Here is a 13,873-nt window from a genome sequence, read left to right as displayed (position 1 = left end):
CACAGTTTTAAGTTTCTTTTGGGGGTTTATTAACCTCCCCCCAACTTATAGGCCCTTAAAAAGAAAAAAGCCCCACAAATCTCTTACCACTCAATTACCTGCTTTACATATTCCAAAACTTTGTTGAAATCTATTATTTACTGTAGTCTCTACTTTCCATTTTCTTTTTCTTTGCAATATGTTGTTTAAAAGATTTTATTTACATAGTTTTAGATAGAGGGGAAGAGTGGGAGAAAGAGAGGGAGCGTGCGTCAATGATTAGTTGCCTCTCACACACCCCTTACTGGGGACCTGGCTTGCAACCCAGGCATATAACCTGACTGGGAATCGAACCAGCAACGCTTTGGTTCTCAGGCTGGAGCTCAATCCACTGAGCCACACCAGCAAGGGCCTCTTTGCAATATTTTTTAAAGTATATTTTATTGATTATGCTATTACAGTTGTCCCATTCATTTTTCTCCCCTTTATCCCCCTCTGCCTGGTACCCCTACTCCCTCCAGCATCCACCCACCCTACCCCTCAGCCCCAGTTCATGTCCATGGGTTGTATGTATAAGTTCTTTGGTTACTACATTTCCTATACTATTCTTAACACCCTCCTATTTCATACCTACCAATTATTCTTATTTCCTATACCTTTTCCTTCCCTATTCCCCCTACCCTGCTGATAACCGTCCATGTGAACTCCATTTCTGCGATTCTGTCCCTGTTCCAGTTGTTTGCTTAATTTGTGTTTTTGCTTTTTTTTAGGTTAAGTTAATAGTTGTGAGTTTGTTGTCATTTTACTGTTCATAGTTTTGATCTTCTTCTATTTCTTAGATAAGTCCCTTTAACATTTCATATAATAAGGGCTTGGTGATGATGAACTCCTTTAACTTGGAAGGACTTTATCTGCCCTTCCATTCTAAATGATAGCTTTGCTGGATAGAGTAATCTTGGATATAGGTCCTTGCCTTTCATGACTTGGAATATTTCTTTCCAGCCCCTTTCTTTTGAGAAATCAGCTGATAGTTTTATGGGAACTCTTTTGTAGGTAACTGTCTCCTTTTCTCTTGCTGCTTTTAAGACTCTCTCGTTATCTTTCATCTTGGGTAATGTAATTATGATGTGCTTTGGTGTGTGCTTCCTTAGGTCCAACTTCTTTGGAACTCTGTGAACTTCCTGGAAGTCTATTTCCTTTGCCAGACTGGGGAAGTTTTCCTTCATTATTTTTTCAGATAAGTTTTCAATACCTTGCTATTGTTCTCCTTCTGGCATCCCTATGATTCAGATGTTGGAACATTTAAAGTTGCTCCGAAGGTTCCTAAGCCTCTCCTCATTTTAAAAAAATTCTTATTTCTTCATTCTGTTCTTGTTGAATGTTTATTTCTTCCTTTTGTTCCAAATCATTGATTTTGAGTCCTAGTTTCCTTCTCTTCACTGTTGGTTGTCTGTATATTTTTCTTTATTTCACTTTGTAAAGTCTTCACTTCCTCCTTTATTTTGTGCCCATACTCAACCACTTCTGTGAGCATCTTGATTACCAGTGTTTTGAACTCTGCATCTGATAAGTTGGCTATCTCCTCAGTGTTTAGTTCTTTTTCTGGAATTTTTATGTGTTCTTTAATTTGGGCTATATTTCTTTGTTTTTGCACACCTGTTATGTTGTAAGGGAGGAGCCTTAGGTATTTTCCATGGTGGCAGCTCACATTCCTGTGTTGTGGCACTGTATGTGGGGCAGGGGCAAGAGACAGAACAATGCTAGTTGTTCGGCTCTCACCCTGCTTTCAAGAGACTGGCAGTTTCTTCCGCTGCCACGACCCCCACAGGTTTTTATTGTCACAGGTTCTAAGGCTTTATCTTGCCTGTGTTTGAACCCTGGGTTGCATGGTCGGTCTCACTCCCCAGTTGTTCCTCCTGGTTTATCTGTATGAGAATGTGGGACTCCCTGGTCTGCCAGCTGCCACCCCGCCACTCATCATCTCTGCCCCATCTGTCAGTCCGTGCCCATTCTACCAGTCTGGATGAATATTTCTTATTTAACTTCTTGGTTGTTGGACTTCCACATAGTTTGATTTTCTGGCAGTTCTGGTTTTTATTGTTTTAAGTTGGTTGTTTCCTTCTTTTGGTTGTGCGAGGAGGTGAAGCATACCTACCCATGCCACCATCTTGGCAGGAACTTTTCTGTGCAATCTTATGTCTTTAATAATCTTTTACTATGAATGGGTCTATATTTAATAAAAAATGTACTGCCTCCCTTTTAAAACTCTTTTCCTTTGACCTCTAGGATAACACCTGTTCCTATTTCTTTTATGTGCTTGCTCATTCCTTCCATCTCAGCCTTTCACTGATTTTCCTTTCTTCTGTGATCTAAATGTGTGTTTGTCTTCACAATCTCTGTCAACAACAAAAGTTATTTTAAAATGACATTAACTACCTGCTACACTTATATTTTCTAAATGTTGATGCCTATTCTAGCCCTCTCTCTTATGTCTTAGAACACTATTGTCTAACTACTTCCCATTTTCACCCAGAAATCTCGCAATAACTTAATTTTATCATGTCTAAAATGGAATTTACCTTCTTTTCCTTTCTCCTCTAGATGGATTTGGTATCTCTCCCTTCTCCTTTTCCCATAACTTTCCATTCATATCTCCATTATGCTATTACCAACTATTTATGTCTACCCTTTTAGAACATATTATGAACTTTTAAGACTTCTTCAAATATTTACTATGTACTAGGTACAGTACTAGGTATTCCTCATAGATTATAAGGAGCAATGTGATAAATCTAGAAATTCAGAGTCTAGAGAAAGCAGGGAGATACTGTATTAATAATTTAATTACTAATAAAATTCTAACACAAAATATGAGTTCCACAAATGCTTCTTACATGAAAACAGCAAGTAGTAAAATAATATAAACATGAACTTTAAAAGCCATTCTAAATTTTCTTCTAGTGTGTTGAAGATCTAAGTACCATCTTGTTTGAAAAATTATAAACACATACCACATCTGGAGTAATTTATTGCTTTAAACCTTCTCACCTTTAAAATAAAGTCTGAAGTCCCTACGATGACCTATAAAGCCTTGGTAATCTAGCTCAGAGGTCAGTCAACTACAGCACCTCAGAGCCAAATCCAGTCTGCTGCCTGTTTGGTAGATAGTTTTATAGGAACACGGGCAGGTCCATTCATTTACAGATTGACCATGGCTGCCTTCCACCACAATGGCAGAGTTTAGCAGTCCCAACAGAGACTTTATAGCCTGCAAAACCTAAAACATTTATTATATCGCCCTTTATTTTTTTAAAGCATTTTTATTGTTATAAAACTCAAATTTCAAATCCACCTTGGGTTTTCACATGGTTTTGATTCAGAAGGATCTGGAGAGATTGCTGGTGAGTGTGGAGGGAACTTTGAGACAGCCTATGAGAGCCTGTGCTTCCCAGAGGAGATGGCACATAATAGATTTCCATACCCCCCTAGATAAAGGGTAAACAGAACTAGCATGTCAGCATTGCATTGCCCTGGTAACTGAGCTAGTGCCCAACACATGGCCTATGCTGAGACACTGTGCAGGCTGATGAGTGTGATGAAAGAAACAGAAAGCACTCTTCAGAGGTTAGGGGGAGGTGTAGACCCACCAGCCTCGCCTGAATTGGATGGGAAGTTGGATGCTTCTGTAGCCACATGGAACTGTGGTACCCAAATTTTTAAATGGAGAAAGGGCGGAGACTCAGCTCCTTCAGCTTCCCCTTACTCACCCAGTCAGGGGGCTGATTCACACCAAAGTTGAGTCCTGCACATTAGGCCATGACCCAGGTACATGTGCCTTGGTGGTGGCCTGTGAAATGCCATGGCTCTGTGCTGGATAGTCCCAGACTATGCCCTTCTCTGCCTCTGAGATCAGCACATGGACACACAGGCCAGAGTGCTTGCTGGCCCCAGGAGTGTGAGCAGGCTTGGGCCCTGGCCCCGCAGACTAGCCCCTGCACAAATGGCAGTGTGGTATGCAGTGGCCCCAGGGCCCAAAATGGGAAGCTGTGGCACGGCAATGATGACACTGGCCCCACAAGCATGTACTCCAGGAAGGGAATCTGAAGCCAGAAAGCCACCCAAGTAGCAGCCTTGGCCTCCAGAAGGACAGATAAAGATGGAGTGGGGTTTCTGGATACTGTCTCTGGTTCTGGGGGGTTCTGAGTTCTATGCTTTGTGGGAGAGACTGGCCTGGAGTCAGGGTGTCCCCTATTCCACCAACTTGGGTGACATTTTAATAAAGACCCTTTTCGTGGTGGTGGTGGGGGGTAAACGCAGACAACTGTACTCGAACAACAAAATAATTAAAAAATAAATAAATAAAAAGAAGACCTTTTCCCTTCCCCACCAATCTTTGGTTTATGCCTGTGTTTGGTGGCAGGTGGCTGAGTCCCATTCTACTAGGTAACAGTTTCTATCTCACAGACTCTTTTCCCAGATACACATACAACTCACTCAATTTTGTACTCTCTCTGTTCAAATCCCACATAGTTTGTTGCTTCCAACTGCATTATATTATTTTTCTTCAGTGAACCCATCATCACCTAACATATTTTATTAGTTTTTGTCTCTTCAAGGAAATGTCAACTCCACAGAAGCAAAGTTTTCTTTTTCTTGTTCATTTCTATACCTACAACACCTAAAATAATGCCTAGTATACACATAGTACTTACTAAATATTTGGTGAATGAATGAATTAAGTATCTATTTTTAAAGTGACCAAAGTTGAAAAATTATTTGAATGTTTTCCTCATTCTAAAACTAAGGATCAAATACATATAAAAAGTTTTGAATAGTACTAGCATATAAGTATTCAATAATAATTACCTGCAGCTTCTATCACTATTGAAATTATTCTTATTTTCTAAATCTTTATTTACTTATTTTTAGAGAGAGGGGATGGGAGGGAGAAAGAAAGGGAGAAAAACATTGATGTCAGACAGAAATATTGATCAGTTGCCTCTCATACATGCCCCAACAGGGGACCAAACCCACAATTCAGGCACGTGCTCTGGCCAGGAATTGAACCAGCAACCCTTTGTTTTGTGAGATGATGCCCAATGTATTGAGCCACACCGGTAAGGGCACTATTTAAATTATTTAAGATTATATTTATTATCAAATCTGGTGATATTATAGGCCTATGATTGAAGAGGAAAAAATATTGTTTAAAAGAAGTTTCTAATCACTAGTTCACAAGCTTGGGGTGGAAACCTGAGTTCTTTAGGAGTAATAAATGTTTTAGACCTAATAATTAGAGGTCCTGAAAGAGCTATTTACCCTGGCACAAGTGGAGATAAAATATGAGATTTTTCTTTATTTTTGAAAACTGTAATCTTGAGGGATACTCTAAAAGAGAATTATTCATTTTCTCCTATTTTAAAAACACACTGTAAAGAACAACACACAAAAGAGGTATAATACACAAAAAGTATAGGTTAATAAACCTTTTTAAAGCAAATGTCTGTATGATTACATCCCAAATCAAGAAACAGAACCTATGCCACCCCACCCCCCACAAAGCCTTCCACATCCTCCTTTCCAATCCTAAATTTTATGGCATTTTACTTCTTGCCTTTCTTTATGGTCACGCTAACTAAATATGCATGACTAAGTAATACAATCTAATTTTAGTGGTTTTAAACTTTATGTAGGTGGAATATTAGAGTATACATTCTGTTGTATCAGGCTTCTTGCATCCAATATACCTCAGTATATTTATCCATTTGACAACTGAAGGTGTTTCGGATTGTTGTGAACTACTGTGAAAAATGAGGCTGTGAAAATTCTTAAATCTGTACCTGATACATATGTGTAGGCATTTCTGCAGGGGAACCAACTGGGGAGTAGAACTAATGAGTATAGTAAATCTGACAACATTTGAGAACCATCACTCAAGCACTTAGTTCAGTCAGAAAACATGACGGAGTTGTAAAATCTATTAATTCTTATCAAAGTCTGAATAGAACAGAGCCAAATTTATTTCCAGGTTGATAAAAATAAATTATGCACTAACTACACTACTATGCACACAAAATAAAAATTATACACAGCATAAACAATGTATTCAAAAGCTCTAATGGAGCATTGGTGAGCCTAGATTGGATTAAATTCTTAAAGTCAAAGACCCCATGCTCTTCACATTACAGCTACAACTAGAAAGAGAAAATAAATAGAACTGACTCTCAGATACTGATGTCAGCTGCCTAGGGGATTGTATACTGACAGAGAGCAGAATACATGAATGTAAAAGAACTACATAATCTGCTGTTATAACTGCCAACCTGGAAAATATTTCTAAATCTGAAAGTTAGGTTTTATTCAAAAATAATGTTATGAGTAGAGCATCAAAATAATGTGCTTCAGATCAAACTTTAATGGCGTGTAGACTGGTTAAAAAGTTAATATCCAGATTGTCAGAAACATATTACTTTAACAGGAGCAATAAAGTTAGATTAATCAGCATTTACTATTATGTGACTGGGAATAAAAAGGAGGAAAATAAGTTACTTCAAGAAAGTTCCCACTAAAATACTTTTCACTGCTCCCCATCCCCATGAGTAACTTTTCTACCTACCAGTTAACATGTGTGCCAGGAATTACTTTAGAGTGTTTAGTACATATTATCTCATTTAATTATCATACTAATCTTATGAAGTAGGTACTCCCATGCTATTTTATAAATGAGGAAATTGAGATTTAAAGAAGTCATACTGTCCAGAGTCATACTACCAGTGAGGGAGCAAGTCAGAATTCACACCAAGATCCCGATGATCCTATTCTAAACATCATAAATGAAAATGAGCTGAAGTCACCTAAAAGGTTATCAAAGAGAAATACAGCAAAGAAACTAACATTAGAATTAAAATCAAGGTACAATCAAAGTAAATATAAACAATCAGCATTAACTTCAAACCAACAATTTATTTCCCTTCAGAGAGCGGCAGTTCACAAAGTAGAAACAGAGCTTTAGAACCTCATAGGGGAGTTCCTGTAAGTTTCCTAATTTTAATAATAACAATTTTTACAAGGTTATTTGTTTCTGCAGCAAAATAAAATTAGAGCAATTCTTGCTATAGAAGACAGCCTGTATTTTTTAAAAGTTATGTTTTATTCATTTATTTATTTTTATCCTAACCTGAGGACATTTTTTTCATTGCTTTTAGAGAAAGAAGAAGGGAGATAGAGAAACAGATGTGAGAGAGAAACATCAGTTGGTTGTCTCCTATATGTGCCCACACTGGGGATTGAACCTAGATAAGTGCCCTGATCAGGAATTGAACCTGTAACTTCTGGTTACAGGATGACACTCTAACCAACTGGCCAGGGTGATAGCCTCCATTTTTACAAAAACAATTCCAGAAGCTATTTGTCCTAAAACCTAAGAATAAGAAAGAATAAATGAGAAAAAAAATGGAGTTCAAGGATTGATTGAAAACTAAATGAAATGGAGCAATTTTAAGAATACAGAAACAGCCCTGGCTGGCGTAGCTCAGTGGATTGAGCGCGGGCTGGGAACCAAAGTGTCGCAGGTTCGATTCCCAGTCAGGGTACATGCCTGGGTTGCAGGCGATGACCCCCAGCAACCACACACTGATGTTTCTCCCTCTCTCTCTCTCTCTCTCTCTCTCTCTTTCCCCCCCTTCCCTCTCTAAAATAAATAAATAAAATCTAAAAAAAAAAGAATACAGAAACACACCTTTTCTTTATAATCTATATACTAAAACACAGTTGTCATGAATTTAAGACTATCTTCTGTGTAGTTATATTGGTAGAAAATCTGGTAGAAATGTTGGAAAGCGAAATGATTGGTACAAATAAAAAACAATGTCCTTCCAATATATCCTAGATTGGACAACTACTCTAAGAACAAAGAAACAGAAAATAAGTAACATCTAGTTTAAACTCAGGAGTTTTCTTATAATGAGGATATAAACTACTATGAGCAGGGAGGGAACCACACCAAGTGTTCCCTATTCTTTGTCATAAATAAACTGTTTTGGTTTAGGGAAATAAAAGTTTAAAAAATAAATTTAAAATCTGATTCAAGTAGAATATGTAATCAGAATAATCCAAAGATAGTTCAAAGAGTATGATCTCATAGAGTGATGAAAAGTAAACAATTACAAGAGTAAAACTGGTTCAATGCATTCATTACTCCAAATAAGGCAATTTCTATGTGAGAGCAAAGCCCTAATGGAAGGGAGGAGGGAGTGAAAGACGCATACACAGATAGTGGCTGTGATTTCAAAATGGGGTGGACGCACGGAGAGAATTATTTTTTAAATCAGGAAAAAACTATTAGGACATGGAATATTAAGAGAACTAGAAATGATAATAATAATAAAGAAAATGTTAAATCTGCTAATAAGCACAGATTCAGAATTCAAAGACAACTTCTAGCTAAGATGGAGGTATAGGTAGGTACACTTTGCCTCCTTGCACAACCAGAAGAAGGACAACTTTAAAAACAAAAAATTACCAGAAATTGAACTGTATGGAAGTTCTACAACCAAGGAATTAAAGAAGAAACATTCCTCCAGACTGGTAGGAGGGGCGGAGATGGGCAGCCAGGGTGGAAAGGACTCTCAGCAAGGCACTGGCTGGAGAGCCAGGGTGGGTGAGGTGGTGGAAAGGGCAGTCCCACATTTGCATGCAGATATACCCAACGGAACAACTGGGGATTGAGACAGATTGCACAACCCAGGGTTCCAGTGCAGGAAAATAAAGCCTCGAAACCTAACTTTTAAAAGCTGTAGGGGTTGAGGTGGCAAGAGAAACTCCCAGTCTCACCGGAGAGTTCATTGTGGTGACCCAAGGGTGCTAGAATGTACACAAACCCACCCACCCAGGAATCAACACCAGAAGGGCCCAATTTGCTTGTGGGTAGTGGAGGAGGTGACTGAAAGCTGGCAGAGAGCCGAGTAAGCTGCACTGTTCCTTCTCGGATGCCTCCCTCACATGCAGAACCACAACACAGTGATGTGGGTTGTCCCGCCCTGGGAAGTACCTAAGGCTCCATCCCTTACTAAATAACAGGCACATCAAGACAAGAAAATATGGCCCAAATGAAGAACAGATCAAAGCTCCAAAAATAGAACTAAGCCATGAAGAGACAGCCAGCCTAGCAGATACACAGTTCAAAACACTGGTAATCAGGATGCTCACAGAAATGGTTGAGTATGGTCATAAAACACAGGAAGAAGAAAAGACTATGAGAAGTGAAATATAGGAAAATGTAAAGGGAACCAACAGTGAAGGGAAGGAAACCAGAACTCAAATAAACAATTTGAACAAGAAGGAAGAAATAAACATTCAACTAGAAGAACATGAAGAAACACGAACTCAAAAAAATGAGGAGAGGCTTAGGAACCTTCGGGACAACTTTAAACGTTCCAACATCCAAATCATAGGGGTGCCAGAAAGAGAAGAGGAAGTGCAAGAAAACTTATTTGAAAACATAATGAAGGAGAACTTCCCTAATCTGGCAAAGGAAATAGACTTCCAGAAAGTCCAGGAAGTTCAGAGAGTCCCCCAAAAGTTGGGCCCAAGGAAGCACCATGGCACATCTTCATTACATTACCCAAGATTAAAGATAAGGAGAAAATCTGAAAAGCAGCAGGAGAAAAGGAGACAGTTACCTACAAAGGAGTTCCCATAAGACTATCAGCTAATTTCTCAAAATAAACCTTGCAGGCAAGAAGGGGCTGGAAAGAAGTATTCCAAGCCATGAAAAGCAAGGTCCTACATCCAAGATTGCTCTATCCAGCAAAGCTATCATTTAGAATGGAAGGGCAGATAAAGTACTTCTCAGATAAGGTCAAGTTAAAGGAGTTCATCATCACCAAGCTCTTATTATATGAAATGTGAAAGAGACTTATCTAAGAAAAAGAAGATAAAAAATATCAATAGTAAAATGATGACAAACTCACAACTATCAACAACTTAACCTAAAATGAAAACAAAAAGAAACTAAGCAAACAACTAGAACAGGGACAGAATCACAGAAATGGAGATCACATGGGCGGTTATCAGCGAGGAGGGGGGAGAAAAGGAGAAAAGGTACAGGGAAAAAGAAGCATAAATGTTAGGTACAAAATAGACAGGGGGAGGTTAAGAATAGTATGGAAAATGGGGAAGCCAAAGAGCTTATATGTACAATCATGGACATGAACTAAGGTTGGGGAAAACTGGTGTGTATGTGTGTGTGTGTGGGGGGCAGTGTCGAGGGGAGAAAAATGAGACAACTGTAATAGCACAATCAATAGAATATATTTTCAAAAAAGAATTCAAAGACATAATTATTTCAGGGCACTTTTTAACTCCACTGGCAAGAGGGAGATGCCCTTGGGGGAGGGCATGATGTACCTCTACAAAGCAGATCTCAGAAGAAAGTTTCTACAGTATCCGGCAATGATGCCTGCACCCTCTCCTACATAGACAGTAGAAGAGAAGTCAAAGCGGCAAGCAACAGTCCAGAGAAGATTGCTGTCTTTCACTCTACACCCATGAATGATGGTAGGTCTCCATGCCCTTAGATTCTTTTACCCTTATCTTTTCTTTTTCTTTTAAAGATTTTATTTATTTACTTTTAGAAAGGGGGGAAGGGAGGGAAGAGTGAGGGAGAGAAACAGCAATATGAGAGAGATACATCAATTGGTTGCCTCTTGTGTGCCCCCAACAGGGGACTTGGACTGCTACACAGGCACATGTCCTGACATGGAATCAAACCGGCAGTCTTTCGGTTTGCAGGCCAGTGCTCAATCCACTGGGCTATACCAGCCAGAGCTACCCTTTATCTTTTCACTCAGCATATAAATTAATCAAATGATAGAGTTCAAGATATATGTATGAAATTAGAGATTCACAATTTAACTGAGAGAGTATCTTTAGCAGAACACAATCAACAACATTAAGTTTCACAGTAAACCTCGAGTAATTAAAATTTGCAGGAAACATGGAATATAGATTTCTTCTTAAACTAATCTTCATGCCTGAAACTCTGAAGAAGGACATATTCCTAGGGCTATTTAGCAAGTTTTGTTAAAGTTACTGGTTAATTGTAGATTTTTATATGGTATATTTTCATATAGAAAATTTAAGGTTCTGGAATTATACAAAGATTATATTTAAATCTGTTCAAATCCAATCTCTTTGATGGGATTAAAATCTTTTCTAAAAAAGAATGACAAGAAACACTGTGTTTTATCATAAAAAGCAAGATAAAATGTATTCTAACTCATTTAATTTCCTCAAAATCACTAAATAATTAAGAGAACCAACAACCAAATAATCTCTTATGGATTCATACACATAAACTGAAATAAATTCAGTTAAAACTCTCAATAAATTAAAAACATACATGCAGAATACTGCAGAAGTTAACTATTTACTTTCTAATTTTTAAAACATAAGGTAAATATATACTATACAAGCACAGTAAATAATGAAACCTAGGTATTTGACATTTGCTTTATAAAAAACTGGAAACAAGAATATGAAGCATCACTGCTCACAGAATATATACTTCATGTTCAAGATTATAAATCAATTTAAGATGTTTATCAATAAAAATAATAGTAAAAAAGTTTGTATGTACTTGTCAAAAAATAATCCAAAATTGTTTAAGAAGGTCACTTGAGGAAGATTTTTGCTGAAATTGCCTCGCTTGACATTATACTTATTAAACCCAATTTCTATAATGGCAGCTTATCACAAAAATATTACAATCTCCTTTGTGACAAAAAATCGAACTAGAGGTTAACTGTTACTATGCCAACTCTGGCTATCCAAATTTAAAAAGCCAAACAGATTTGGAAAACTTTAATGTAAATGGATATCATTATTAACCAATCTTTTGCTACTGAAACTCAGGAACCAAACAGATTTACATAATGGGCAATATCCCTAGCCACCTGAGCTTACAGTCCAACTTTCATTATTTGCAGTTAGGAATTGAATGGATTCAAATGTCTAGAAATACTTTTTTTTTCTGTTCTTTGGTTTATACTTTGTCCACAAGTACAGGATTGTATGGTCTTATCCCCCACCCTGCCTCCAATGATCACATTCAGCATTTTCCCATGCCATTACATAGTCCCTGTAAACACTGTATTGGCTACTATCCCAATATTGAGGGGATTGCTATAATTTATGTGACTTCTATTGTACCTCTGAATGTTTGGTTCATTTTCTACCTGAAACGATGATGCAGTAAAAGTCTCCAAACATCTTTTTCTTTAAAACAAACTTCGTTCTTCATTAACTACAGCTAAGTATTTTACAATTTTATTATGTTTTAAATGATTTTTGCAAATTGCAACTTAGTAAAACATTCTTTTGATAGTTCTCTGTTCTTATTTTGTTGGGCTCAAAATATAAATCCCAAAAGTTCAAAATAAAAATATTTTAAAATGTTGATACATAATAAAACTAAGTATAAAATTCTTCTCCTAAAGATTTATATTTTATATTACATATACTGCTTTTATATTATATATATTGCTTTTAGTTGGTTTCAATGGGTAACAATTATTTTGCCCCAAATTCCTGTGCCAACTTCCTGCAAAGTGTGATTTAGTAATAAAAAGATAAAAAGATGCACTTATTTTTGCTTTATGAGAAACATTTTTTCAAAACAAATTTAAAGGACAAAGAAATATGTCCTATTTATTAAATAATTTGCCTCAATATTATAGTCTTGAAAATGGACAAAAACAGAAGCTCTTCTAAAACTATTAAAGAAATCCCTTAAAACATTTCTAAGGAGTATGACATTTGATCTGTTAAGTTTGTGTCTGCTATAATTACCAGGTGTAATCCTCATAACCCCCCAATGCTCTGAGATGGGGTGGGTAGGGAAGCACACCACACGTGTGAGAACATCCACAAAACAAATTCATGAGCATAAAAAGTTTGAAAACTACTCTTTTCTGAAAAAGAGAGCCAAGAAAAGAAAAATGCCTGACTATGTGTCTGATAGGAAAAATCAGATATCATCAATGAACTTTACTACGAGTAGTAACCTTTAATTGTCACTAAGATTAAGAGAATATCTCAACTTTGTGACTATTACAAATTTAAACAGTCACATAATTTTCAAGACAGGGAATTCACAATACTCTGTTCAGAATTCAGAAGAGGTCTAAATCACCTCAAAAGTCAATGAACCTATCCATAAAATACTGTTATTTTTTAAGTCCTCACCTGAGGATATGTTCATTGATTTTATACAAAGGAGGGAGAGAGGAGGGAAAGAGAGAAGGAGGAAGAGACAGAGAGACACAGAGAAACATCCATTGGTTGCTTCCCATATGTGCCCCAACCAGGCACAACCGGGTACATATGGAAGAATTCGAAACCTAGGTATGTGCCCTGACCAGGGATCAAACCTGCAACCTTTTGGCATATAGGATGATACTCCAACCAACTGAGCCACCTGGCCAGGAAAGACATTATTTAAAAAACATATTATTAAAGATAACCTTGTACAGCTTCCCAAGGAGAGGCAGTTGATGTCAGACTACAGAACAATCTGTTGCTACTCCTTCCCTAGAAAGCTCCAGCTACGCTAGAGTCATCTTCACATCTGAGCACCTGAACTAAATAACTGTTTTGTGCTTCATTTAAGAAATGTATTTAAGAACCTCAAAATCCATATCTGTGACAGAACTAAAACTTAAGTAAAATAGATTAAGGTTATTGCTATCGCTTAAGTTTAGGAGCTTGACCTTCTATTTTATACCCTGTTTGATAATGAATTTTTAAAATATTTTTATTTATTTATTTTTAGAGAGAGAGGAAGAGAGGGAGAGAAACATCAGTGTGTGGTTGCCTCTCACGCGCCCCCTACTGG

General features: G+C 37.3%; 1 protein-coding gene across 1 annotated transcript in view; it reads right to left on the bottom strand.

Moving 5' to 3' along the window:
- The window catches only part of LOC114501907 (sarcolemma associated protein), a 156,414-nt gene that overhangs the window by 43,580 nt on the left and 98,961 nt on the right, over positions 1–13,873 (bottom strand).

The sequence above is a fragment of the Phyllostomus discolor genome, chromosome 7 (assembly GCF_004126475.2).
Source record: "Phyllostomus discolor isolate MPI-MPIP mPhyDis1 chromosome 7, mPhyDis1.pri.v3, whole genome shotgun sequence".
Classification (NCBI taxonomy): domain Eukaryota; kingdom Metazoa; phylum Chordata; class Mammalia; order Chiroptera; family Phyllostomidae; genus Phyllostomus; species Phyllostomus discolor.
The sequence above is the reverse complement of the archived record's forward strand: the minus strand, read 5'-3'. Positions and strand labels throughout refer to the sequence as shown.